Below are 25,360 nucleotides of genomic sequence, written 5' to 3'. Positions count from 1 at the left end.
AGACTGAACCTGCATTGTGCTGGTGCTGGGCATGGAGGCTGTTTAATAATCTCTCTCTCTCTCTCTCTCTCTCTCTCTCTCTCTCTCTCTGTACCCCTTCCCTGTCTCTCTCTCTCTCTCTCTCTCTCTCTGTCTCAAAACAATAAGCTCTCCACGTCAGAACCTAGAAAAAGATGAGAAAATAAAACTAAAGAAGAAAACCAAAGGAATCCTTCCACCCAGTTTCAAGATCTACAGCTATAGTAATCAAAAATGTGTGGTGTTGGTGAAGGGATAGACAAATGGAACAGTATAAAGATAGATAAGTGGAACAGGATCAAACCCAGAAAGAGACCAACCACCAACATGTCAATGGGATTCTGACAAAGGGGAAAAGCAATTCAATGGAGGAGTGACAGCGTTTTGAAGAAATGGTGCTAGAGCAAGTGGACTTCCAGAGACAAAGAAGAAGAAGGAGGCCCAAGAAGAAGAGGGAGGGGCAGAGAGGAGGAGGAGGTGGAGGTGGAGGACGAGGAGGACGAGGACCACAATCGAAGGCTCATCCTCTGTACAAAACTGAACTCGTGGCGCCTGGGTGACTCAGTCGCTGAGGCAGCCAGCTCTTCATTTCGGCTCTTGTCATGCTCTCAGGGTCCCGGGACAAAATCAGGCTCCAAGCTCACTGGGGAGTCTGCTTAAGGACGCTCTTTTCGCTTCTCCCTCCACCCCACGCCCCACTCATGCGCATGCTCACTCTCTCAAAAAGAAAAAAAAATTTGTTAAATTAACTCAAAATTAATCACCGCCTTCTACGTAAAATGATAAATCTTCTAGGGAAAAAAATGTCCAGAATGGACAGCTAGGTAAAGAATCCTCCGACTGGACATCAAATCATGTTCCGTTCAAGAAGAGTTGATTCATTAGACATGATCCAACAAATCAGAATTGGAAGTCTGTAATGTGTGAAACACCTTGTGAAGAAGACCCAAAAGGGAAGCTACAAACTGGGAGAAAATAGGTGCAAACCACATACCTGATAAAGGACTCCTGTCGGAAGGAGAGAACCTCAAAAGTTGACCCCCAAAGAAGCAAGCCATCCAGTCTGAAAAGAACAAAAACAAAAAAAAAATGGGCAAAAGACCGAAACCCTTTACCAAAGAGTATACAGATGGAAATCCCATAAAAAGTTACCATCGGGGCAATTCAAATTCAAACTCCAATGAGCTCTCACTGCACACCTATCAGCATGATGCAAACCAAATGCACCCGAGAGGGAGAGAGAGACCCCACTCCCCAATGCAAGGCAGGATGTGGAACGACTGGATCGCTCCTGCATCGCTGTTGGGAATGGAAGGTGATAGAGCTCCCTCTTGAAAACAGTTCACAGTTCCTTTTCTTTTTCAAGGCCTGGATTTAAATTCCAGGGAACAAGCAGTAGAATATGCTTTTCGGGTGCACAGGATAGTGACCCAACCCTCCACACAGTTTCTCTGAAAACTAGACTTGCAACCACCCTAGGACCCCAGTCATTGCACTCTTGGCATTTCTCTGCGAGAAATCCAAACTTACGTTTGCTCAAAAACCTGTACAGGAACGGATCTGTGTCCTGATGGAAGCAGTGGGGCTGCCAAGGGGGTAGAAGTGACTGCAGTGGTTGGATATTGACACTGGACAGCCTTGTAAGAGATGTTCTCATCTTGCTTCTTTGAAGGCCCCTTCCCATTCATGGTGGTCCTGGGGACAAGGAGAAAAGGAATGTCAACGATTTCAAGAAGTTGAAAGGATTTCAAGAAGTTGAAACCAAGCATTAGAACACCATCTCTTCTACATGAATTCATTCTCATATTCACCCCCAGTCTCCCAAAGCAGACAGGAGGGGTCTGGTCCAACAGGGGTTGCGGGCAGTGGCCCTTCCACAGGCCATCTCCCCTCCAGCCTAGAAGTCCAACGACCAGGTCCCAGGCTTTCAACTCATCTCATTCTCTAGGGGCCTTCTCTAGGGGCCCCAGGGAACTTCTGGGCTCTTTCTCTGCCTTCTAGGAGGCTCTGTGGGGCTGGGTCGAGTGCTCTCAGCCGACTTGGACCACACTGCCAGGTGTCTCCCCCTGCATTTGCCACCCTTCGACACAGGAGGATCAAGTGGGAGGATGTCCTCTCAGAGAGATCCATGGCGATCAGCATAGATGTCCTCTCTCTTCCATTGTTTACCCTCATCTCTCAGGCGTTTCTACCATCTCTTGATTTCCCTGGAATTTCAACCCCAGGAGAGGGGGGGTGGGTCAGAAGCCAAACATTTGGCTTCCCACTCCTGTCTTTCTTGAAGGTTTTCCCCGAACCAATGGGCCTAAAACAACATTCATAACCTGATATGGTTTCTGTGGGCCAGCCATCCAGGTGCAACTAGCCAGGTCCCTGTGGCTCAGGATCTCTCACAAGGCTGCAGTCCAGAGGGCCTCTGGATCTTCAGTCATCTGCGGGCTTGTTGGGGGTAAGTCTGCTTTTGAGCTCACTCAGCTGGCTGTGAGCAGCCAGAGGCCCTCCATTGCTGGAAGCAAGAAATAGTCATTCCTTGCCCCATGGGCCTCTCCAGCATAAAGCTCCCAAGGAGCAGCTGGCTTCCCTGGGAACAGATGCGGGAGGGAGGGACGGAGGGCGGGCAAGCCTAAGAGGAGACCAGTCTCTTTGTAAACTCACCTCCGAAGGGACATCCTATCACTTTGGCCACATTCTGTCCTTTACAAGGGAGTCAGTAGTTCTGACTCGAATCAAGAGGTGGAGTATGGAACACAAAACGATGTGTACCCAAGATGGGAATCGTTGGAGACCCTTAAAGGCTGCCCTCCCTACTTGGCTGGGACTTGACCTCAGCTAGCCACCACTATAATCTCTGCATCCTTATATTATTATATATTATGTTAGATTATATTACATGCACTATTATCTTTGCATAGAATCATCACATCCTAGGACGTGAACGAGGGGAACAATTTACCAAGCCCTTCTGGGATCCTTCAGCAGCTTGCCTAGAAGTTCCTTGCCCAACAGTGCCTGTCAGTTCAGTGTCTGGCTCCTGATTTCGGTTCAGGGCTGATCACGTGATCTGGGATATCCAGACCAGCGTCTGGTTCAGCACTTGAGTCCGAAGCCTGTCGAGGAATCTCTCTAACTCGGCCCCTCCCCCGCCTGCATGTGTGTGCGTTCCTTTGTGTGTGTGTGTGTGTTTATGTGTGCGCCGTCACCCTTTCTGTCTCACCAAGGAAGAAGAAGAAGAAGAAGAAGAAGAAGAAGAAGAAGAAGAAGAAGAAGAAGAAGAAGACGAAGAAGACGGAGAAGACGAAGAAGAAGACGAAGAAGAAGAAGACGAAGAAGAAGAAGAAGACGAAGAAGAAGACGAAGACGAAGACGAAGACGAAGACGAAGAAGAAGAAGAAGAAGAAGAAGAAGAAGAAGAAGAAGAACAGTACTAGGCATAGTAGTAGAAGTTATTGGCACAGCAGGTGATCATTAGACAACCCTGGTTTGGAACGGGAGCTCTGAAATTCACTAGCTGTGTGATCTTGGGGCAAGTTGTTTCCCCTGTCTGAACCTCAGTCAGACATGACACACTGGGTTATTGGGATGATTAAGGGATCGATACAAGACACTTCAAACCGTCCCTTGCTTGGCATAGAATCCCTTAATCAAATCCATTCTCAGTAGCAGGAGTCTCAGCCATTGGATATTTTTATTTTTATTTGTGTTACGCTGAACACTGAAAAATATTCTCTCACACTCATATGGCTCCAGGGAATATGGAGCATCAGGCTAAAGGATGGGGTGGATCTCAAGTCAAAGGAGCCATGGGTATGGCTGAAGGGGTAAGCACAGGAGCTTTTGTGCTCTGGTTGTGAGTGTTGGTGGCTGCTGGGCAAGGGAATCAGACCTGCAGGGGACCCGAGAACTTGGAATCTGGCCAGTGCACCCTTGCTCCCTTCTTGGGCTTCCTGGGTTTCAGGGGAGCCTTTGGCCCTTGAGGGTACTTGGAGGCTGTGCCCGGAACAGCAGGAGCAGGAGCAGGAGGCCCCCCGGAGACAGGCTGGACCTTGGGCCCAGAGTTGGCCAGCTTCTGCCTGAGGCAATGGTTTTGGGCCTGGAGCCTTTGGAACTCCCTCTCTGCCCACAGGACAGCCTTCTGGCTCTCCTCACTCCTCTTCTCCACCACGAGGCGCTCCCGCTCATGCAAGGAGGCGATTTGCTGCCATTCTCGGTGCAGGTCGGCGGCCATGTTCCTATAGAGGCCCAAGTGCCAGTGGGCAGCATCCGCCTTCCTGCGCACCTTGGCAAGCTCGTTCTTCACTTGCAGGCAGCGTGCCTTCTCCTCCATCATCTTCCTCTCCAGGTGTCTGAGGTGCTCTTCGCACAGCTTCGGCTCTGCCTCAAGCTTCAGGCGCAACTTCGGAATCTCACCGTCCAGGAGGGTGTTCCGAAGGTGAACAGGTCCTTGCTCAGCTTGGTGGCTTGTTGGGTTTCTTGGGAGCTCTTCATTCCTCTGACGTGCCTTCTTCAGTGCCCTGGACGGCTTGAATTGGTTCACGGGGCTCCCGCCTGAGGGCACGTGGTCAGGGGAGGAGGAGCCAGTCTCCACCTGCCTCCTTGAGCCCCCACCTTCCAGATGATCTCCAAGCAGCTCTAGCACATGCATCCCCTTCAGGAGGATCTGGCTGAGGGTGTGCTGTTGGCTCTGGCCCTCAGCGCTGGCCTGCCGCCGCACTCCTCCTTCAGGAAGCTCTGGCCTGCCTGCCTGCCCTGCCTCGTCCTGCACTCTCTGTCCACAGCTGCCAATCTCCTGAACCAGCGGGTCTGCACTTGCCTGCAGATCACGGCTGTCCTTGAAGCCTTCTGGCGTTTTCCTCACCAGGGCTTCTCCATCTTCCTGGGCTGCTCCACAGATGGGATTTTCATGAGGCAGCTGCTGAGGGCTCTTCAACAGCCTTTCCCGAACTCCCTTCCGCAGTTGCGTGGTGTTTCCCACTGACCAATACCCGGCATCTTGATTCAGGGCAGCCAGAGCAAGAAGCTGGAACGGGAGAGGACTGGCCTTCGGCTCGGATGATGCGACAGCTCCACGGGCTTGTGCGTCCGGTTCGGTCTTCTCCATGCCTTTTCCAGAGACTTCCTCGTTCCGGGCACACTGCCACTTTCTTCTTCGGAAGCTGAGTGCACTCTTTCCCAGGAACACCACCACTGCAGTGCACACCAGGATCTCCCAGCGAAACCCAGAGACTCGTGGCACATGTGGCCAACGTTCGGATATCACCAACCCAGCAGCCCACAGCTGCTCCAGGACAGCCCACAGCGGCTCCAGAACTGTGTGGGGAGGCATTTGGATGGCCCCCAGCTGGCTCCAAAGAGCCTTGTGGCTTGGTCTCCGATCACCAGTGTCTTCTGGGCCACTAGGAAGTGCTTGGAACCCCTACGAGGGTTCCGTCTCCAACGCAAACCAGTGCCTGGCAACAGGAGCTGAAGGGAGGAGGGGTGGGGGAGGTGCACCTGAGTCTCCAAGGCACATCATTGCCTGCAACCGGAGCTGACAGCAGGTGGGGTAGGGGAGGGGAATCGCTATATTGTACACCTGAAACAAAGACAACCCTATCGATCAATTTCTCGGAAGTACAATTTCAACATTAAAAAAAATATATTTAAAAAGCAAACTAGGTATCCAAAGGAGAAATCTAACAAATATCCAAACACTGAGAAAGTAACCTTCTAGATGATCAAAGATCAAAGATCAAATCTCAATGCATTGAAGTGAAGGAAAATGAACATACAACATATGAAAATGTGTGGGACACAGCACAATCAATGGACAGCACCATGTAGAGCAATCACTGCCTATGTTAGAAAGGAGGAGGAGCATCTGGGAGGCTCAGTCAGTTAGTCCAACTCTTGATTTTGACTCGGGTCATGATGAAACTCGAGGTTGTGAGACTGAACCTGCATTGTGCTGGTGCTGGGCATGGAGGCTGTTTAATAATCTCTCTCTCTCTCTCTCTCTCTCTCTCTCTCTCTCTGTACCCCTTCCCTGTCTCTCTCTCTCTCTCTCTCTCTCTCTGTCTCAAAACAATAAGCTCTCCACGTCAGAACCTAGAAAAAGATGAGAAAATAAAACTAAAGAAGAAAACCAAAGGAATCCTTCCACCCAGTTTCAAGATCTACAGCTATAGTAATCAAAAATGTGTGGTGTTGGTGAAGGGATAGACAAATGGAACAGTATAAAGATAGATAAGTGGAACAGGATCAAACCCAGAAAGAGACCAACCACCAACATGTCAATGGGATTCTGACAAAGGGGAAAAGCAATTCAATGGAGGAGTGACAGCGTTTTGAAGAAATGGTGCTAGAGCAAGTGGACTTCCAGAGACAAAGAAGAAGAAGGAGGCCCAAGAAGAAGAGGGAGGGGCAGAGAGGAGGAGGAGGTGGAGGTGGAGGACGAGGAGGACGAGGACCACAATCGAAGGCTCATCCTCTGTACAAAACTGAACTCGTGGCGCCTGGGTGACTCAGTCGCTGAGGCAGCCAGCTCTTCATTTCGGCTCTTGTCATGCTCTCAGGGTCCCGGGACAAAATCAGGCTCCAAGCTCACTGGGGAGTCTGCTTAAGGACGCTCTTTTCGCTTCTCCCTCCACCCCACGCCCCACTCATGCGCATGCTCACTCTCTCAAAAAGAAAAAAAAATTTGTTAAATTAACTCAAAATTAATCACCGCCTTCTACGTAAAATGATAAATCTTCTAGGGAAAAAAATGTCCAGAATGGACAGCTAGGTAAAGAATCCTCCGACTGGACATCAAATCATGTTCCGTTCAAGAAGAGTTGATTCATTAGACATGATCCAACAAATCAGAATTGGAAGTCTGTAATGTGTGAAACACCTTGTGAAGAAGACCCAAAAGGGAAGCTACAAACTGGGAGAAAATAGGTGCAAACCACATACCTGATAAAGGACTCCTGTCGGAAGGAGAGAACCTCAAAAGTTGACCCCCAAAGAAGCAAGCCATCCAGTCTGAAAAGAACAAAAACAAAAAAAAATGGGCAAAAGACCGAAACCCTTTACCAAAGAGTATACAGATGGAAATCCCATAAAAAGTTACCATCGGGGCAATTCAAATTCAAACTCCAATGAGCTCTCACTGCACACCTATCAGCATGATGCAAACCAAATGCACCCGAGAGGGAGAGAGAGACCCCACTCCCCAATGCAAGGCAGGATGTGGAACGACTGGATCGCTCCTGCATCGCTGTTGGGAATGGAAGGTGATAGAGCTCCCTCTTGAAAACAGTTCACAGTTCCTTTTCTTTTTCAAGGCCTGGATTTAAATTCCAGGGAACAAGCAGTAGAATATGCTTTTCGGGTGCACAGGAGAGTGACCCAACCCTCCACACAGTTTCTCTGAAAACTAGACTTGCAACCACCCTAGGACCCCAGTCATTGCACTCTTGGCATTTCTCTGCGAGAAATCCAAACTTACGTTTGCTCAAAAACCTGTACAGGAACGGATCTGTGTCCTGATGGAAGCAGTGGGGCTGCCAAGGGGGTAGAAGTGACTGCAGTGGTTGGATATTGACACTGGACAGCCTTGTAAGAGATGTTCTCATCTTGCTTCTTTGAAGGCCCCTTCCCATTCATGGTGGTCCTGGGGACAAGGAGAAAAGGAATGTCAACGATTTCAAGAAGTTGAAAGGATTTCAAGAAGTTGAAACCAAGCATTAGAACACCATCTCTTCTACATGAATTCATTCTCATATTCACCCCCAGTCTCCCAAAGCAGACAGGAGGGGTCTGGTCCAACAGGGGTTGCGGGCAGTGGCCCTTCCACAGGCCATCTCCCCTCCAGCCTAGAAGTCCAATGACCAGGTCCCAGGCTTTCAACTCATCTCATTCTCTAGGGGCCTTCTCTAGGGGCCCCAGGGAACTTCTGGGCTCTTTCTCTGCCTTCTAGGAGGCTCTGTGGGGCTGGGTCGAGTGCTCTCAGCCGACTTGGACCACACTGCCAGGTGTCTCCCCCTGCATTTGCCACCCTTCGACACAGGAGGATCAAGTGGGAGGATGTCCTCTCAGAGAGATCCATGGCGATCAGCATAGATGTCCTCTCTCTTCCATTGTTTACCCTCATCTCTCAGGCGTTTCTACCATCTCTTGATTTCCCTGGAATTTCAACCCCAGGAGAGGGGGGGTGGGTCAGAAGCCAAACATTTGGCTTCCCACTCCTGTCTTTCTTGAAGGTTTTCCCCGAACCAATGGGCCTAAAACAACATTCATAACCTGATATGGTTTCTGTGGGCCAGCCATCCAGGTGCAACTAGCCAGGTCCCTGTGGCTCAGGATCTCTCACAAGGCTGCAGTCCAGAGGGCCTCTGGATCTTCAGTCATCTGCGGGCTTGTTGGGGGTAAGTCTGCTTTTGAGCTCACTCAGCTGGCTGTGAGCAGCCAGAGGCCCTCCATTGCTGGAAGCAAGAAATAGTCATTCCTTGCCCCATGGGCCTCTCCAGCATAAAGCTCCCAAGGAGCAGCTGGCTTCCCTGGGAACAGATGCGGGAGGGAGGGACGGAGGGCGGGCAAGCCCAAGAGGAGACCAGTCTCTTTGTAAACTCACCTCCGAAGGGACATCCTATCACTTTGGCCACATTCTGTCCTTTACAAGGGAGTCAGTAGTTCTGACTCGAATCAAGAGGTGGAGTATGGAACACAAAACGATGTGTACCCAAGATGGGAATCGTTGGAGACCCTTAAAGGCTGCCCTCCCTACTTGGCTGGGACTTGACCTCAGCTAGCCACCACTATAATCTCTGCATCCTTATATTATTATATATTATGTTAGATTATATTACATGCACTATTATCTTTGCATAGAATCATCACATCCTAGGACGTGAACGAGGGGAACAATTTACCAAGCCATTCTGGGATCCTTCAGCAGCTTGCCTAGAAGTTCCTTGCCCAACAGTGCCTGTCAGTTCAGTGTCTGGCTCCTGATTTCTGTTCAGGGCTGATCACGTGATCTGGGAAATCCAGACCAGCGTCTGGTTCAGCACTTGAGTCCGAAGCCTGTCGAGGAATCTCTCTAACTCGTCCCCTCCCCCGCCTGCATGTGTGTGCGTTCCTTTGTGTGTGTGTGTGTGTGTATGTGTGCGCCGTCACCCTTTCTGTCTCACCAAGGAAGAAGAAGAAGAAGAAGAAGAAGAAGAAGAAGAAGAAGAAGAAGAAGAAGAAGAAGAAGAAGAAGAAGAAGAAAGAAGAAGAAGAAGAAGAAGAAGAAGAAGAAGAAGAAGAAGAAGAAGAAGAAGAAGAAGAAGAACAGTACTAGGCATAGTAGTAGAAGTTATTGGCACAGCAGGTGATCATTAGACAACCCTGGTTTGGAACGGGAGCTCTGAAATTCACTAGCTGTGTGATCTTGGGGCAAGTTGTTTCCCCTGTCTGAACCTCAGTCAGACATGACACACTGGGTTATTGGGACGATTCAGGGATCGATACAAGACACTTCAAACCGTCCCTTGCTTGGCATAGAATCCCTTAATCAAATCCATTCTCAGTAGCAGGAGTCTCAGCCATTGGATATTTTTATTTTTATTTGTGTTACGCTGAACACTGAAAAATATTCTCTCACACTCATACGGCTCCAGGGAATATGGAGCATCAGGCTAAAGGATGGGGTGGATCTCAAGTCAAAGGAGCCATGGGTATGGCTGAAGGGGTAAGCACAGGAGCTTTTGTGCTCTGGTTGTGAGTGTTGGTGGCTGCTGGGCAAGGGAATCAGACCTGCAGGGGACCCGAGAACTTGGAATCTGGCCAGTGCACCCTTGCTCCCTTCTTGGGCTTCCTGGGTTTCAGGGGAGCCTTTGGCCCTTGAGGGTACTTGGAGGCTGTGCCCGGAACAGCAGGAGCAGGAGCAGGAGGCCCCCCGGAGACAGGCTGGACCTTGGGCCCAGAGTTGGCCAGCTTCTGCCTGAGGCAATGGTTTTGGGCCTGGAGCCTTTGGAACTCCCTCTCTGCCCACAGGACAGCCTTCTGGCTCTCCTCACTCCTCTTCTCCACCACGAGGCGCTCCCGCTCATGCAAGGAGGCGATTTGCTGCCATTCTCGGTGCAGGTCGGCGGCCATGTTCCTATAGAGGCCCAAGTGCCAGTGGGCAGCATCCGCCTTCCTGCGCACCTTGGCAAGCTCGTTCTTCACTTGCAGGCAGCGTGCCTTCTCCTCCATCATCTTCCTCTCCAGGTGTCTGAGGTGCTCTTCGCACAGCTTCGGCTCTGCCTCAAGCTTCAGGCGCAACTTCGGAATCTCACCGTCCAGGAGGGTGTTCCGAAGGTGAACAGGTCCTTGCTCAGCTTGGTGGCTTGTTGGGTTTCTTGGGAGCTCTTCATTCCTCTGACGTGCCTTCTTCAGTGCCCTGGACGGCTTGAATTGGTTCACGGGGCTCCCGCCTGAGGGCACGTGGTCAGGGGAGGAGGAGCCAGTCTCCACCTGCCTCCTTGAGCCCCCACCTTCCAGATGATCTCCAAGCAGCTCTAGCACATGCATCCCCTTCAGGAGGATCTGGCTGAGGGTGTGCTGTTGGCTCTGGCCCTCAGCGCTGGCCTGCCGCCGCACTCCTCCTTCAGGAAGCTCTGGCCTGCCTGCCTGCCCTGCCTCGTCCTGCACTCTCTGTCCACAGCTGCCAATCTCCTGAACCAGCGGGTCTGCACTTGCCTGCAGATCACGGCTGTCCTTGAAGCCTTCTGGCGTTTTCCTCACCAGGGCTTCTCCATCTTCCTGGGCTGCTCCACAGATGGGATTTTCATGAGGCAGCTGCTGAGGGCTCTTCAACAGCCTTTGCCGAACTCCCTTCCGCAGTTGCGTGGTGTTTCCCACTGACCAATACCCGGCATCTTGATTCAGGGCAGCCAGAGCAAGAAGCTGGAACGGGAGAGGACTGGCCTTCGGCTCGGATGATGCGACAGCTCCACGGGCTTGTGCGTCCGGTTCGGTCTTCTCCATGCCTTTTCCAGAGACTTCCTCGTTCCGGGCACACTGCCACTTTCTTCTTCGGAAGCTGAGTGCACTCTTTCCCAGGAACACCACCACTGCAGTGCACACCAGGATCTCCCAGCGAAACCCAGAGACTCGTGGCACATGTGGCCAACGTTCGGATATCACCAACCCAGCAGCCCACAGCTGCTCCAGGCCAGCCCACAGCGGCTCCAGAACTGTGTGGGGAGGCATTTGGATGGCCCCCAGCTGGCTCCAAAGAGCCTTGTGGCTTGGTCTCCGATCACCAGTGTCTTCTGGGCCACTAGGAAGTGCTTGGAACCCCTACGAGGGTTCCGTCTCCAACGCAAACCAGTGCCTGGCAACAGGAGCTGAAGGGAGGAGGGGTGGGGGAGGTGCACCTGAGTCTCCAAGGCACATCATTGCCTGCAACCGGAGCTGACAGCAGGTGGGGTAGGGGAGGGGAATCGCTCTATTGTACACCTGAAACAAAGACAACCCTATCGATCAATTTCTCGGAAGTACAATTTCAACATTAAAAAAAATATATTTAAAAAGCAAACTAGGTATCCAAAGGAGAAATCTAACAAATATCCAAACACTGAGAAAGTAACCTTCTAGATGATCAAAGATCAAAGATCAAATCTCAATGCATTGAAGTGAAGGAAAATGAACATACAACATATGAAAATGTGTGGGACACAGCACAATCAATGGACAGCACCATGTAGAGCAATCACTGCCTATGTTAGAAAGGAGGAGGAGCATCTGGGAGGCTCAGTCAGTTAGTCCAACTCTTGATTTTGACTCGGGTCATGATGAAACTCGAGGTTGTGAGACTGAACCTGCATTGTGCTGGTGCTGGGCATGGAGGCTGTTTATTAATCTCTCTCTCTCTCTCTCTCTCTCTCTCTCTCTCTCTGTACCCCTTCCCTGTCTCTCTCTCTCTCTCTCTCTCTCTGTCTCAAAACAATAAGCTCTCCACGTCAGAACCTAGAAAAAGATGAGAAAATAAAACTAAAGAAGAAAACCAAAGGAATCCTTCCACCCAGTTTCAAGATCTACAGCTATAGTAATCAAAAATGTGTGGTGTTGGTGAAGGGATAGACAAATGGAACAGTATAAAGATAGATAAGTGGAACAGGATCAAACCCAGAAAGAGACCAACCACCAACATGTCAATGGGATTCTGACAAAGGGGAAAAGCAATTCAATGGAGGAGTGACAGCGTTTTGAAGAAATGGTGCTAGAGCAAGTGGACTTCCAGAGACAAAGAAGAAGAAGGAGGCCCAAGAAGAAGAGGGAGGGGCAGAGAGGAGGAGGAGGTGGAGGTGGAGGACGAGGAGGACGAGGACCACAATCGAAGGCTCATCCTCTGTACAAAACTGAACTCGTGGCGCCTGGGTGACTCAGTCGCTGAGGCAGCCAGCTCTTCATTTCGGCTCTTGTCATGCTCTCAGGGTCCCGGGACAAAATCAGGCTCCAAGCTCACTGGGGAGTCTGCTTAAGGACGCTCTTTTCGCTTCTCCCTCCACCCCACGCCCCACTCATGCGCATGCTCACTCTCTCAAAAAGAAAAAAAAATTTGTTAAATTAACTCAAAATTAATCACCGCCTTCTACGTAAAATGATAAATCTTCTAGGGAAAAAAATGTCCAGAATGGACAGCTAGGTAAAGAATCCTCCGACTGGACATCAAATCATGTTCCGTTCAAGAAGAGTTGATTCATTAGACATGATCCAACAAATCAGAATTGGAAGTCTGTAATGTGTGAAACACCTTGTGAAGAAGACCCAAAAGGGAAGCTACAAACTGGGAGAAAATAGGTGCAAACCACATACCTGATAAAGGACTCCTGTCGGAAGGAGAGAACCTCAAAAGTTGACCCCCAAAGAAGCAAGCCATCCAGTCTGAAAAGAACAAAAACAAAAAAAAATGGGCAAAAGACCGAAACCCTTTACCAAAGAGTATACAGATGGAAATCCCATAAAAAGTTACCATCGGGGCAATTCAAATTCAAACTCCAATGAGCTCTCACTGCACACCTATCAGCATGATGCAAACCAAATGCACCCGAGAGGGAGAGAGAGACCCCACTCCCCAATGCAAGGCAGGATGTGGAACGACTGGATCGCTCCTGCATCGCTGTTGGGAATGGAAGGTGATAGAGCTCCCTCTTGAAAACAGTTCACAGTTCCTTTTCTTTTTCAAGGCCTGGATTTAAATTCCAGGGAACAAGCAGTAGAATATGCTTTTCGGGTGCACAGGAGAGTGACCCAACCCTCCACACAGTTTCTCTGAAAACTAGACTTGCAACCACCCTAGGACCCCAGTCATTGCACTCTTGACATTTCTCTGCGAGAAATCCAAACTTACGTTTGCTCAAAAACCTGCACAGGAACGGATCTGTGTCCTGATGGAAGCAGTGGGGCTGCCAAGGGGGTAGAAGTGACTGCAGTGGTTGGATATTGACACTGGACAGCCTTGTAAGAGATGTTCTCATCTTGCTTCTTTGAAGGCCCCTTCCCATTCATGGTGGTCCTGGGGACAAGGAGAAAAGGAATGTCAACGAGTTCAAGAAGTTGAAAGGATTTCAAGAAGTTGAAACCAAGCATTAGAACACCATCTCTTCTACATGAATTCATTCTCATATTCACCCCCAGTCTCCCAAAGCAGACAGGAGGGGTCTGGTCCAACAGGGGTTGCGGGCAGTGGCCCTTCCACAGGCCATCTCCCCTCCAGCCTAGAAGTCCAACGACCAGGTCCCAGGCTTTCAACTCATCTCATTCTCTAGGGGCCTTCTCTAGGGGCCCCAGGGAACTTCTGGGCTCTTTCTCTGCCTTCTAGGAGGCTCTGTGGGGCTGGGTCGAGTGCTCTCAGCCGACTTGGACCACACTGCCAGGTGTCTCCCCCTGCATTTGCCACCCTTCGACACAGGAGGATCAAGTGGGAGGATGTCCTCTCAGAGAGATCCATGGCGATCAGCATAGATGTCCTCTCTCTTCCATTGTTTACCCTCATCTCTCAGGCGTTTCTACCATCTCTTGATTTCCCTGGAATTTCAACCCCAGGAGAGGGGGGGTGGGTCAGAAGCCAAACATTTGGCTTCCCACTCCTGTCTTTCTTGAAGGTTTTCCCCGAACCAATGGGCCTAAAACAACATTCATAACCTGATATGGTTTCTGTGGGCCAGCCATCCAGGTGCAACTAGCCAGGTCCCTGTGGCTCAGGATCTCTCACAAGGCTGCAGTCCAGAGGGCCTCTGGATCTTCAGTCATCTGCGGGCTTGTTGGGGGTAAGTCTGCTTTTGAGCTCACTCAGCTGGCTGTGAGCAGCCAGAGGCCCTCCATTGCTGGAAGCAAGAAATAGTCATTCCTTGCCCCATGGGCCTCTCCAGCATAAAGCTCCCAAGGAGCAGCTGGCTTCCCTGGGAACAGATGCGGGAGGGAGGGACGGAGGGCGGGCAAGCCCAAGAGGAGACCAGTCTCTTTGTAAACTCACCTCCGAAGGGACATCCTATCACTTTGGCCACATTCTGTCCTTTACAAGGGAGTCAGTAGTTCTGACTCGAATCAAGAGGTGGAGTATGGAACACAAAACGATGTGTACCCAAGATGGGAATCGTTGGAGACCCTTAAAGGCTGCCCTCCCTACTTGGCTGGGACTTGACCTCAGCTAGCCACCACTATAATCTCTGCATCCTTATATTATTATATATTATGTTAGATTATATTACATGCACTATTATCTTTGCATAGAATCATCACATCCTAGGACGTGAACGAGGGGAACAATTTACCAAGCCCTTCTGGGATCCTTCAGCAGCTTGCCTAGAAGTTCCTTGCCCAACAGTGCCTGTCAGTTCAGTGTCTGGCTCCTGATTTCGGTTCAGGGCTGATCACGTGATCTGGGAAATCCAGACCAGCGTCTGGTTCAGCACTTGAGTCCGAAGCCTGTCGAGGAATCTCTCTAACTCGGCCCCTCCCCCGCCTGCATGTGTGTGCGTTCCTTTGTGTGTGTGGGTGTGTGTATGTGTGCGCCGTCACCCTTTCTGTCTCACCAAGGAAGAAGAAGAAGAAGAAGAAGAAGAAGAAGAAGAAGAAGAAGAAGAAGAAGAAGACGAAGAAGAAGAAGAAGAAGAAGACGACGAAGAAGACGAAGAAGACGACGAAGAAGACGAAGAAGAAGACGAAGAAGAAGAAGAAGAAGAAGAAGAAGAAGAAGAAGAAGAAGAAGAAGAAGAAGAAGAGTACTAGGCATAGTAGTAGAAGTTATTGGCACAGCAGGTGATCATTAGACAACCCTGGTTTGGAACGGGAGCTCTGAAATTCACTAGCTGTGTGATCTTGGGGCAAGTTGTTTCCCCTGTCTGAACCTCAGTCAGACATGACACACTGGGTTATTGGGACGATTCAGGGATCGATACAAGACACTTCAAACCGTCCCTTGCTTGGCATAGAATCCCTTAATCAAATCCATTCTCAGTAGCAGGAGTCTCAGCCATTGGATATTTTTATTTTTATTTGTGTTACGCTGAACACTGAAAAATATTCTCTCACACTCATACGGCTCCAGGGAATATGGAGCATCAGGCTAAAGGATGGGGTGGATCTCAAGTCAAAGGAGCCATGGGTATGGCTGAAGGGGTAAGCACAGGAGCTTTTGTGCTCTGGTTGTGAGTGTTGGTGGCTGCTGGGCAAGGGAATCAGACCTGCAGGGGACCCGAGAACTTGGAATCTGGCCAGTGCACCCTTGCTCCCTTCTTGGGCTTCCTGGGTTTCAGGGGAGCCTTTGGCCCTTGAGGGTACTTGGAGGCTGTGCCCGGAACAGCAGGAGCAGGAGCAGGAGGCCCCCCGGAGACAGGCTGGACCTTGGGCCCAGAGTTGGCCAGCTTCTGCCTGAGGCAATGGTTTTGGGCCTGGAGCCTTTGGAACTCCCTCTCTGCCCACAGGACAGCCTTCTGGCTCTCCTCACTCCTCTTCTCCACCACGAGGCGCTCCCGCTCATGCAAGGAGGCGATTTGCTGCCATTCTCGGTGCAGGTCGGCGGCCATGTTCCTATAGAGGCCCAAGTGCCAGTGGGCAGCATCCGCCTTCCTGCGCACCTTGGCAAGCTCGTTCTTCACTTGCAGGCAGCGTGCCTTCTCCTCCATCATCTTCCTCTCCAGGTGTCTGAGGTGCTCTTCGCACAGCTTCGGCTCTGCCTCAAGCTTCAGGCGCAACTTCGGAATCTCACCGTCCAGGAGGGTGTTCCGAAGGTGAACAGGTCCTTGCTCAGCTTGGTGGCTTGTTGGGTTTCTTGGGAGCTCTTCATTCCTCTGACGTGCCTTCTTCAGTGCCCTGGACGGCTTGAATTGGTTCACGGGGCTCCCGCCTGAGGGCACGTGGTCAGGGGAGGAGGAGCCAGTCTCCACCTGCCTCCTTGAGCCCCCACCTTCCAGATGATCTCCAAGCAGCTCTAGCACATGCATCCCCTTCAGGAGGATCTGGCTGAGGGTGTGCTGTTGGCTCTGGCCCTCAGCGCTGGCCTGCCGCCGCACTCCTCCTTCAGGAAGCTCTGGCCTGCCTGCCTGCCCTGCCTCGTCCTGCACTCTCTGTCCACAGCTGCCAATCTCCTGAACCAGCGGGTCTGCACTTGCCTGCAGATCACGGCTGTCCTTGAAGCCTTCTGGCGTTTTCCTCACCAGGGCTTCTCCATCTTCCTGGGCTGCTCCACAGATGGGATTTTCATGAGGCAGCTGCTGAGGGCTCTTCAACAGCCTTTGCCGAACTCCCTTCCGCAGTTGCGTGGTGTTTCCCACTGACCAATACCCGGCATCTTGATTCAGGGCAGCCAGAGCAAGAAGCTGGAACGGGAGAGGACTGGCCTTCGGCTCGGATGATGCGACAGCTCCACGGGCTTGTGCGTCCGGTTCGGTCTTCTCCATGCCTTTTCCAGAGACTTCCTCGTTCCGGGCACACTGCCACTTTCTTCTTCGGAAGCTGAGTGCACTCTTTCCCAGGAACACCACCACTGCAGTGCACACCAGGATCTCCCAGCGAAACCCAGAGACTCGTGGCACATGTGGCCAACGTTCGGATATCACCAACCCAGCAGCCCACAGCTGCTCCAGGACAGCCCACAGCGGCTCCAGAACTGTGTGGGGAGGCATTTGGATGGCCCCCAGCTGGCTCCAAAGAGCCTTGTGGCTTGGTCTCCGATCACCAGTGTCTTCTGGGCCACTAGGAAGTGCTTGGAACCCCTACGAGGGTTCCGTCTCCAACGCAAACCAGTGCCTGGCAACAGGAGCTGAAGGGAGGAGGGGTGGGGGAGGTGCACCTGAGTCTCCAAGGCACATCATTGCCTGCAACCGGAGCTGACAGCAGGTGGGGTAGGGGAGGGGAATCGCTATATTGTACACCTGAAACAAAGACAACCCTATCGATCAATTTCTCGGAAGTACAATTTCAACATTAAAAAAAATATATTTAAAAAGCAAACTAGGTATCCAAAGGAGAAATCTAACAAATATCCAAACACTGAGAAAGTAACCTTCTAGATGATCAAAGATCAAAGATCAAATCTCAATGCATTGAAGTGAAGGAAAATGAACATACAACATATGAAAATGTGTGGGACACAGCACAATCAATGGACAGCACCATGTAGAGCAATCACTGCCTATGTTAGAAAGGAGGAGGAGCATCTGGGAGGCTCAGTCAGTTAGTCCAACTCTTGATTTTGACTCGGGTCATGATGAAACTCGAGGTTGTGAGACTGAACCTGCATTGTGCTGGTGCTGGGCATGGAGGCTGTTTAATAATCTCTCTCTCTCTCTCTCTCTCTCTCTCTCTCTGTACCCCTTCCCTGTCTCTCTCTCTCTCTCTCTCTCTCTCTCTGTCTCAAAACAATAAGCTCTCCACGTCAGAACCTAGAAAAAGATGAGAAAATAAAACTAAAGAAGAAAACCAAAGGAATCCTTCCACCCAGTTTCAAGATCTACAGCTATAGTAATCAAAAATGTGTGGTGTTGGTGAAGGGATAGACAAATGGAACAGTATAAAGATAGATAAGTGGAACAGGATCAAACCCAGAAAGAGACCAACCACCAACATGTCAATGGGATTCTGACAAAGGGGAAAAGCAATTCAATGGAGGAGTGACAGCGTTTTGAAGAAATGGTGCTAGAGCAAGTGGACTTCCAGAGACAAAGAAGAAGAAGGAGGCCCAAGAAGAAGAGGGAGGGGCAGAGAGGAGGAGGAGGTGGAGGTGGAGGACGAGGAGGACGAGGACCACAATCGAAGGCTCATCCTCTGTACAAAACTGAACTCGTGGCGCCTGGGTGACTCAGTCGCTGAGGCAGCCAGCTCTTCATTTCGGCTCTTGTCATGCTCTCAGGGTCCCGGGACAAAATCAGGCTCCAAGCTCACTGGGGAGTCTGCTTAAGGACGCTCTTTTCGCTTCTCCCTCCACCCCACGCCCCACTCATGCGCATGCTCACTCTCTCAAAAAGAAAAAAAAATTTGTTAAATTAACTCAAAATTAATCACCGCCTTCTACGTAAAATGATAAATCTTCTAGGGAAAAAAATGTCCAGAATGGACAGCTAGGTAAAGAATCCTCCGACTGGACATCAAATCATGTTCCGTTCAAGAAGAGTTGATTCATTAGACATGATCCAACAAATCAGAATTGGAAGTCTGTAATGTGTGAAACACCTTGTGAAGAAGACCCAAAAGGGAAGCTACAAACTGGGAGAAAATAGGTGCAAACCACATACCTGATAAAGGACTCCTGTCGGAAGGAGAGAACCTCAAAAGTTGACCCCCAAAGAAGCAAGCCATCCAGTCTGAAAAGAACAAAAACAAAAAAAAATGGGCAAAAGACCGAAACCCTTTACCAAAGAGTATACAGATGGAAATCCCATAAAAAGTTACCATCGGGGCAATTCAAATTCAAACTCCAATGAGCTCTCACTGCACACCTATCAGCATGATGCAAACCAAATGCACCCGAGAGGGAGAGAGAGACCCCACTCCCCAATGCAAGGCAGGATGTGGAACGACTGGATCGCTCCTGCATCGCTGTTGGGAATGGAAGGTGATAGAGCTCCCTCTTGAAAACAGTTCACAGTTCCTTTTCTTTTTCAAGGCCTGGATTTAAATTCCAGGGAACAAGCAGTAGAATATGCTTTTCGGGTGCACAGGAGAGTGACCCAACCCTCCACACAGTTTCTCTGAAAACTAGACTTGCAACCACCCTAGGACCCCAGTCATTGCACTCTTGGCATTTCTCTGCGAGAAATCCAAACTTACGTTTGCTCAAAAACCTGTACAGGAACGGATCTGTGTCCTGATGGAAGCAGTGGGGCTGCCAAGGGGGTAGAAGTGACTGCAGTGGTTGGATATTGACACTGGACAGCCTTGTAAGAGATGTTCTCATCTTGCTTCTTTGAAGGCCCCTTCCCATTCATGGTGGTCCTGGGGACAAGGCGAAAAGGAATGTCAACGATTTCAAGAAGTTGAAAGGATTTCAAGAAGTTGAAACCAAGCATTAGAACACCATCTCTTCTACATGAATTCATTCTCATATTCACCCCCAGTCTCCCAAAGCAGACAGGAGGGGTCTGGTCCAACAGGGGTTGCGGGCAGTGGCCCTTCCACAGGCCATCTCCCCTCCAGCCTAGAAGTCCAACGACCAGGTCCCAGGCTTTCAACTCATCTCATTCTCTAGGGGCCTTCTCTAGGGGCCCCAGGGAACTTCTGGGCTCTTTCTCTGCCTTCTAGGAGGCTCTGTGGGGCTGGGTCGAGTGCTCTCAGCCGACTTGGACCACACTGCCAGGTGTCTCCCCCTGCATTTGCCACCCTTCGACACAGGAGGATCAAGTGGGAGGATGTCCTCTCAGAGAGATCCATGGCGATCAGCATAGATGTCCTCTCTCTTCCATTGTTTACCCTCATCTCTCAGGCGTTTCTACCATCTCTTGATTTCCCTGGAATTTCAACCCCAGGAGAGGGGGGGTGGGTCAGAAGCCAAACATTTGGCTTCCCACTCCTGTCTTTCTTGAAGGTTTTCCCCGAACCAATGGGCCTAAAACAACATTCATAACCTGATATGGTTTCTGTGGGCCAGCCATCCAGGTGCAACTAGCCAGGTCCCTGTGGCTCAGGATCTCTCACAAGGCTGCAGTCCAGAGGGCCTCTGGATCTTCAGTCATCTGCGGGCTTGTTGGGGGTAAGTCTGCTTTTGAGCTCACTCAGCTGGCTGTGAGCAGCCAGAGGCCCTCCATTGCTGGAAGCAAGAAATAGTCATTCCTTGCCCCATGGGCCTCTCCAGCATAAAGCTCCCAAGGAGCAGCTGGCTTCCCTGGGAACAGATGCGGGAGGGAGGGACGGAGGGCGGGCAAGCCCAAGAGGAGACCAGTCTCTTTGTAAACTCACCTCCGAAGGGACATCCTATCACTTTGGCCACATTCTGTCCTTTACAAGGGAGTCAGTAGTTCTGACTCGAATCAAGAGGTGGAGTATGGAACACAAAACGATGTGTACCCAAGATGGGAATCGTTGGAGACCCTTAAAGGCTGCCCTCCCTACTTGGCTGGGACTTGACCTCAGCTAGCCACCACTATAATCTCTGCATCCTTATATTATTATATATTATGTTAGATTATATTACATGCACTATTATCTTTGCATAGAATCATCACATCCTAGGACGTGAACGAGGGGAACAATTTACCAAGCCCTTCTGGGATCCTTCAGCAGCTTGCCTAGAAGTTCCTTGCCCAACAGTGCCTGTCAGTTCAGTGTCTGGCTCCTGATTTCGGTTCAGGGCTGATCACGTGATCTGGGAAATCCAGACCAGCGTCTGGTTCAGCACTTGAGTCCGAAGCCTGTCGAGGAATCTCTCTAACTCGGCCCCTCCCCCGCCTGCATGTGTGTGCGTTCCTTTGTGTGTGTGTGTGTGTGTATGTGTGCGCCGTCACCCTTTCTGTCTCACCAAGGAAGAAGAAGAAGAAGAAGAAGAAGAAGAAGAAGAAGAAGAAGAAGAAGAAGAAGAAGACGAAGAAGAAGAAGACGAAGAAGACGACGAAGAAGACGAAGAAGACGACGAAGAAGACGAAGAAGAAGACGAAGAAGAAGAAGAACAAGAAGAAGAAGAAGAAGAAGAACAGTACTAGGCATAGTAGTAGAAGTTATTGGCACAGCAGGTGATCATTAGACAACCCTGGTTTGGAACAGGAGCTCTGAAATTCACTAGCTGTGTGATCTTGGGGCAAGTTGTTTCCCCTGTCTGAACCTCAGTCAGACATGACACACTGGGTTATTGGGACGATTAAGGGATCGATACAAGACACTTCAAACCGTCCCTTGCTTGGCATAGAATCCCTTAATCAAATCCATTCTCAGTAGCAGGAGTCTCAGCCATTGGATATTTTTATTTTTATTTGTGTTACGCTGAACACTGAAAAATATTCTCTCACACTCATACGGCTCCAGGGAATATGGAGCATCAGGCTAAAGGATGGGGTGGATCTCAAGTCAAAGGAGCCATGGGTATGGCTGAAGGGGTAAGCACAGGAGCTTTTGTGCTCTGGTTGTGAGTGTTGGTGGCTGCTGGGCAAGGGAATCAGACCTGCAGGGGACCCGAGAACTTGGAATCTGGCCAGTGCACCCTTGCTCCCTTCTTGGGCTTCCTGGGTTTCAGGGGAGCCTTTGGCCCTTGAGGGTACTTGGAGGCTGTGCCCGGAACAGCAGGAGCAGGAGCAGGAGGCCCCCCGGAGACAGGCTGGACCTTGGGCCCAGAGTTGGCCAGCTTCTGCCTGAGGCAATGGTTTTGGGCCTGGAGCCTTTGGAACTCCCTCTCTGCCCACAGGACAGCCTTCTGGCTCTCCTCACTCCTCTTCTCCACCACGAGGCGCTCCCGCTCATGCAAGGAGGCGATTTGCTGCCATTCTCGGTGCAGGTCGGCGGCCATGTTCCTATAGAGGCCCAAGTGCCAGTGGGCAGCATCCGCCTTCCTGCGCACCTTGGCAAGCTCGTTCTTCACTTGCAGGCAGCGTGCCTTCTCCTCCATCATCTTCCTCTCCAGGTGTCTGAGGTGCTCTTCGCACAGCTTCGGCTCTGCCTCAAGCTTCAGGCGCAACTTCGGAATCTCACCGTCCAGGAGGGTGTTCCGAAGGTGAACAGGTCCTTGCTCAGCTTGGTGGCTTGTTGGGTTTCTTGGGAGCTCTTCATTCCTCTGACGTGCCTTCTTCAGTGCCCTGGACGGCTTGAATTGGTTCACGGGGCTCCCGCCTGAGGGCACGTGGTCAGGGGAGGAGGAGCCAGTCTCCACCTGCCTCCTTGAGCCCCCACCTTCCAGATGATCTCCAAGCAGCTCTAGCACATGCATCCCCTTCAGGAGGATCTGGCTGAGGGTGTGCTGTTGGCTCTGGCCCTCAGCGCTGGCCTGCCGCCGCACTCCTCCTTCAGGAAGCTCTGGCCTGCCTGCCTGCCCTGCCTCGTCCTGCACTCTCTGTCCACAGCTGCCAATCTCCTGAACCAGCGGGTCTGCACTTGCCTGCAGATCACGGCTGTCCTTGAAGCCTTCTGGCGTTTTCCTCACCAGGGCTTCTCCATCTTCCTGGGCTGCTCCACAGATGGGATTTTCATGAGGCAGCTGCTGAGGGCTCTTCAACAGCCTTTGCCGAACTCCCTTCCGCAGTTGCGTGGTGTTTCCCACTGACCAATACCCGGCATCTTGATTCAGGGCAGCCAGAGCAAGAAGCTGGAACGGGAGAGGACTGGCCTTCGGCTCGGATGATGCGACAGCTCCACGGGCTTGTGCGTCCGGTTCGGTCTTCTCCATGCCTTTTCCAGAGACTTCCTCGTTCCGGGCACACTGCCACTTTCTTCTTCGGAAGCTGAGTGCACTCTTTCCCAGGAACACCACCACTGCAGTGCACACCAGGATCTCCCAGCGAAACCCAGAGACTCGTGGCACATGTGGCCAACGTTCGGATATCACCAACCCAGCAGCCCACAGCTGCTCCAGGACAGCCCACAGCGGCTCCAGAACTGTGTGGGGAGGCATTTGGATGGCCCCCAGCTGGCTCCAAAGAGCCTTGTGGCTTGGTCTCCGATCACCAGTGTCTTCTGGGCCACTAGGAAGTGCTTGGAACCCCTACGAGGGTTCCGTCTCCAACGCAAACCAGTGCCTGGCAACAGGAGCTGAAGGGAGGAGGGGTGGGGGAGGTGCACCTGAGTCTCCAAGGCACATCATTGCCTGCAACCGGAGCTGACAGCAGGTGGGGTAGGGGAGGGGAATCGCTCTATTGTACACCTGAAACAAAGACAACCCTATCGATCAATTTCTCGGAAGTACAATTTCAACATTAAAAAAAATATATTTAAAAAGCAAACTAGGTATCCAAAGGAGAAATCTAACAAATATCCAAACACTGAGAAAGTAACCTTCTAGATGATCAAAGATCAAAGATCAAATCTCAATGCATTGAAGTGAAGGAAAATGAACATACAACATATGAAAATGTGTGGGACACAGCACAATCAATGGACAGCACCATGTAGAGCAATCACTGCCTATGTTAGAAAGGAGGAGGAGCATCTGGGAGGCTCAGTCAGTTAGTCCAACTCTTGATTTTGACTCGGGTCATGATGAAACTCGAGGTTGTGAGACTGAACCTGCATTGTGCTGGTGCTGGGCATGGAGGCTGTTTAATAATCTCTCTCTCTCTCTCTCTCTCTCTCTCTCTCTCTCTGTACCCCTTCCCTGTCTCTCTCTCTCTCTCTCTCTCTGTCTCAAAACAATAAGCTCTCCACGTCAGAACCTAGAAAAAGATGAGAAAATAAAACTAAAGAAGAAAACCAAAGGAATCCTTCCACCCAGTTTCAAGATCTACAGCTATAGTAATCAAAAATGTGTGGTGTTGGTGAAGGGATAGACAAATGGAACAGTATAAAGATAGATAAGTGGAACAGGATCAAACCCAGAAAGAGACCAACCACCAACATGTCAATGGGATTCTGACAAAGGGGAAAAGCAATTCAATGGAGGAGTGACAGCGTTTTGAAGAAATGGTGCTAGAGCAAGTGGACTTCCAGAGACAAAGAAGAAGAAGGAGAAGAAGAAGAGGGAGGGGCAGAGAGGAGGAGGAGGTGGAGGTGGAGGACGAGGAGGACGAGGACCACAATCGAAGGCTCATCCTCTGTACAAAACTGAACTCGTGGCGCCTGGGTGACTCAGTTGCTGAGGCAGCCAGCTCTTCATTTCGGCTCTTGTCATGCTCTCAGGGTCCCGGGACAAAATCAGGCTCCAAGCTCACTGGGGAGTCTGCTTAAGGACGCTCTTTTCGCTTCTCCCTCCACCCCACGCCCCACTCATGCGCATGCTCACTCTCTCAAAAAGAAAAAAAAATTTGTTAAATTAACTCAAAATTAATCACCGCCTTCTACGTAAAATGATAAATCTTCTAGGGAAAAAAATGTCCAGAATGGACAGCTAGGTAAAGAATCCTCCGACTGGACATCAAATCATGTTCCGTTCAAGAAGAGTTGATTCATTAGACATGATCCAACAAATCAGAATTGGAAGTCTGTAATGTGTGAAACACCTTGTGAAGAAGACCCAAAAGGGAAGCTACAAACTGGGAGAAAATAGGTGCAAACCACATACCTGATAAAGGACTCCTGTCGGAAGGAGAGAACCTCAAAAGTTGACCCCCAAAGAAGCAAGCCATCCAGTCTGAAAAGAACAAAAACAAAAAAAAATGGGCAAAAGACCGAAACCCTTTACCAAAGAGTATACAGATGGAAATCCCATAAAAAGTTACCATCGGGGCAATTCAAATTCAAACTCCAATGAGCTCTCACTGCACACCTATCAGCATGATGCAAACCAAATGCACCCGAGAGGGAGAGAGAGACCCCACTCCCCAATGCAAGGCAGGATGTGGAACGACTGGATCGCTCCTGCATCGCTGTTGGGAATGGAAGGTGATAGAGCTCCCTCTTGAAAACAGTTCACAGTTCCTTTTCTTTTTCAAGGCCTGGATTTAAATTCCAGGGAACAAGCAGTAGAATATGCTTTTCGGGTGCACAGGAGAGTGACCCAACCCTCCACACAGTTTCTCTGAAAACTAGACTTGCAACCACCCTAGGACCCCAGTCATTGCACTCTTGGCATTTCTCTGCGAGAAATCCAAACTTACGTTTGCTCAAAAACCTGTACAGGAACGGATCTGTGTCCTGATGGAAGCAGTGGGGCTGCCAAGGGGGTAGAAGTGACTGCAGTGGTTGGATATTGACACTGGACAGCCTTGTAAGAGATGTTCTCATCTTGCTTCTTTGAAGGCCCCTTCCCATTCATGGTGGTCCTGGGGACAAGGAGAAAAGG

This window comes from Meles meles, chromosome 1, assembly GCF_922984935.1.
Source record: "Meles meles chromosome 1, mMelMel3.1 paternal haplotype, whole genome shotgun sequence".
NCBI lineage: Eukaryota > Metazoa > Chordata > Mammalia > Carnivora > Mustelidae > Meles > Meles meles.
The sequence above is the reverse complement of the archived record's forward strand: the minus strand, read 5'-3'. Positions refer to the sequence as shown.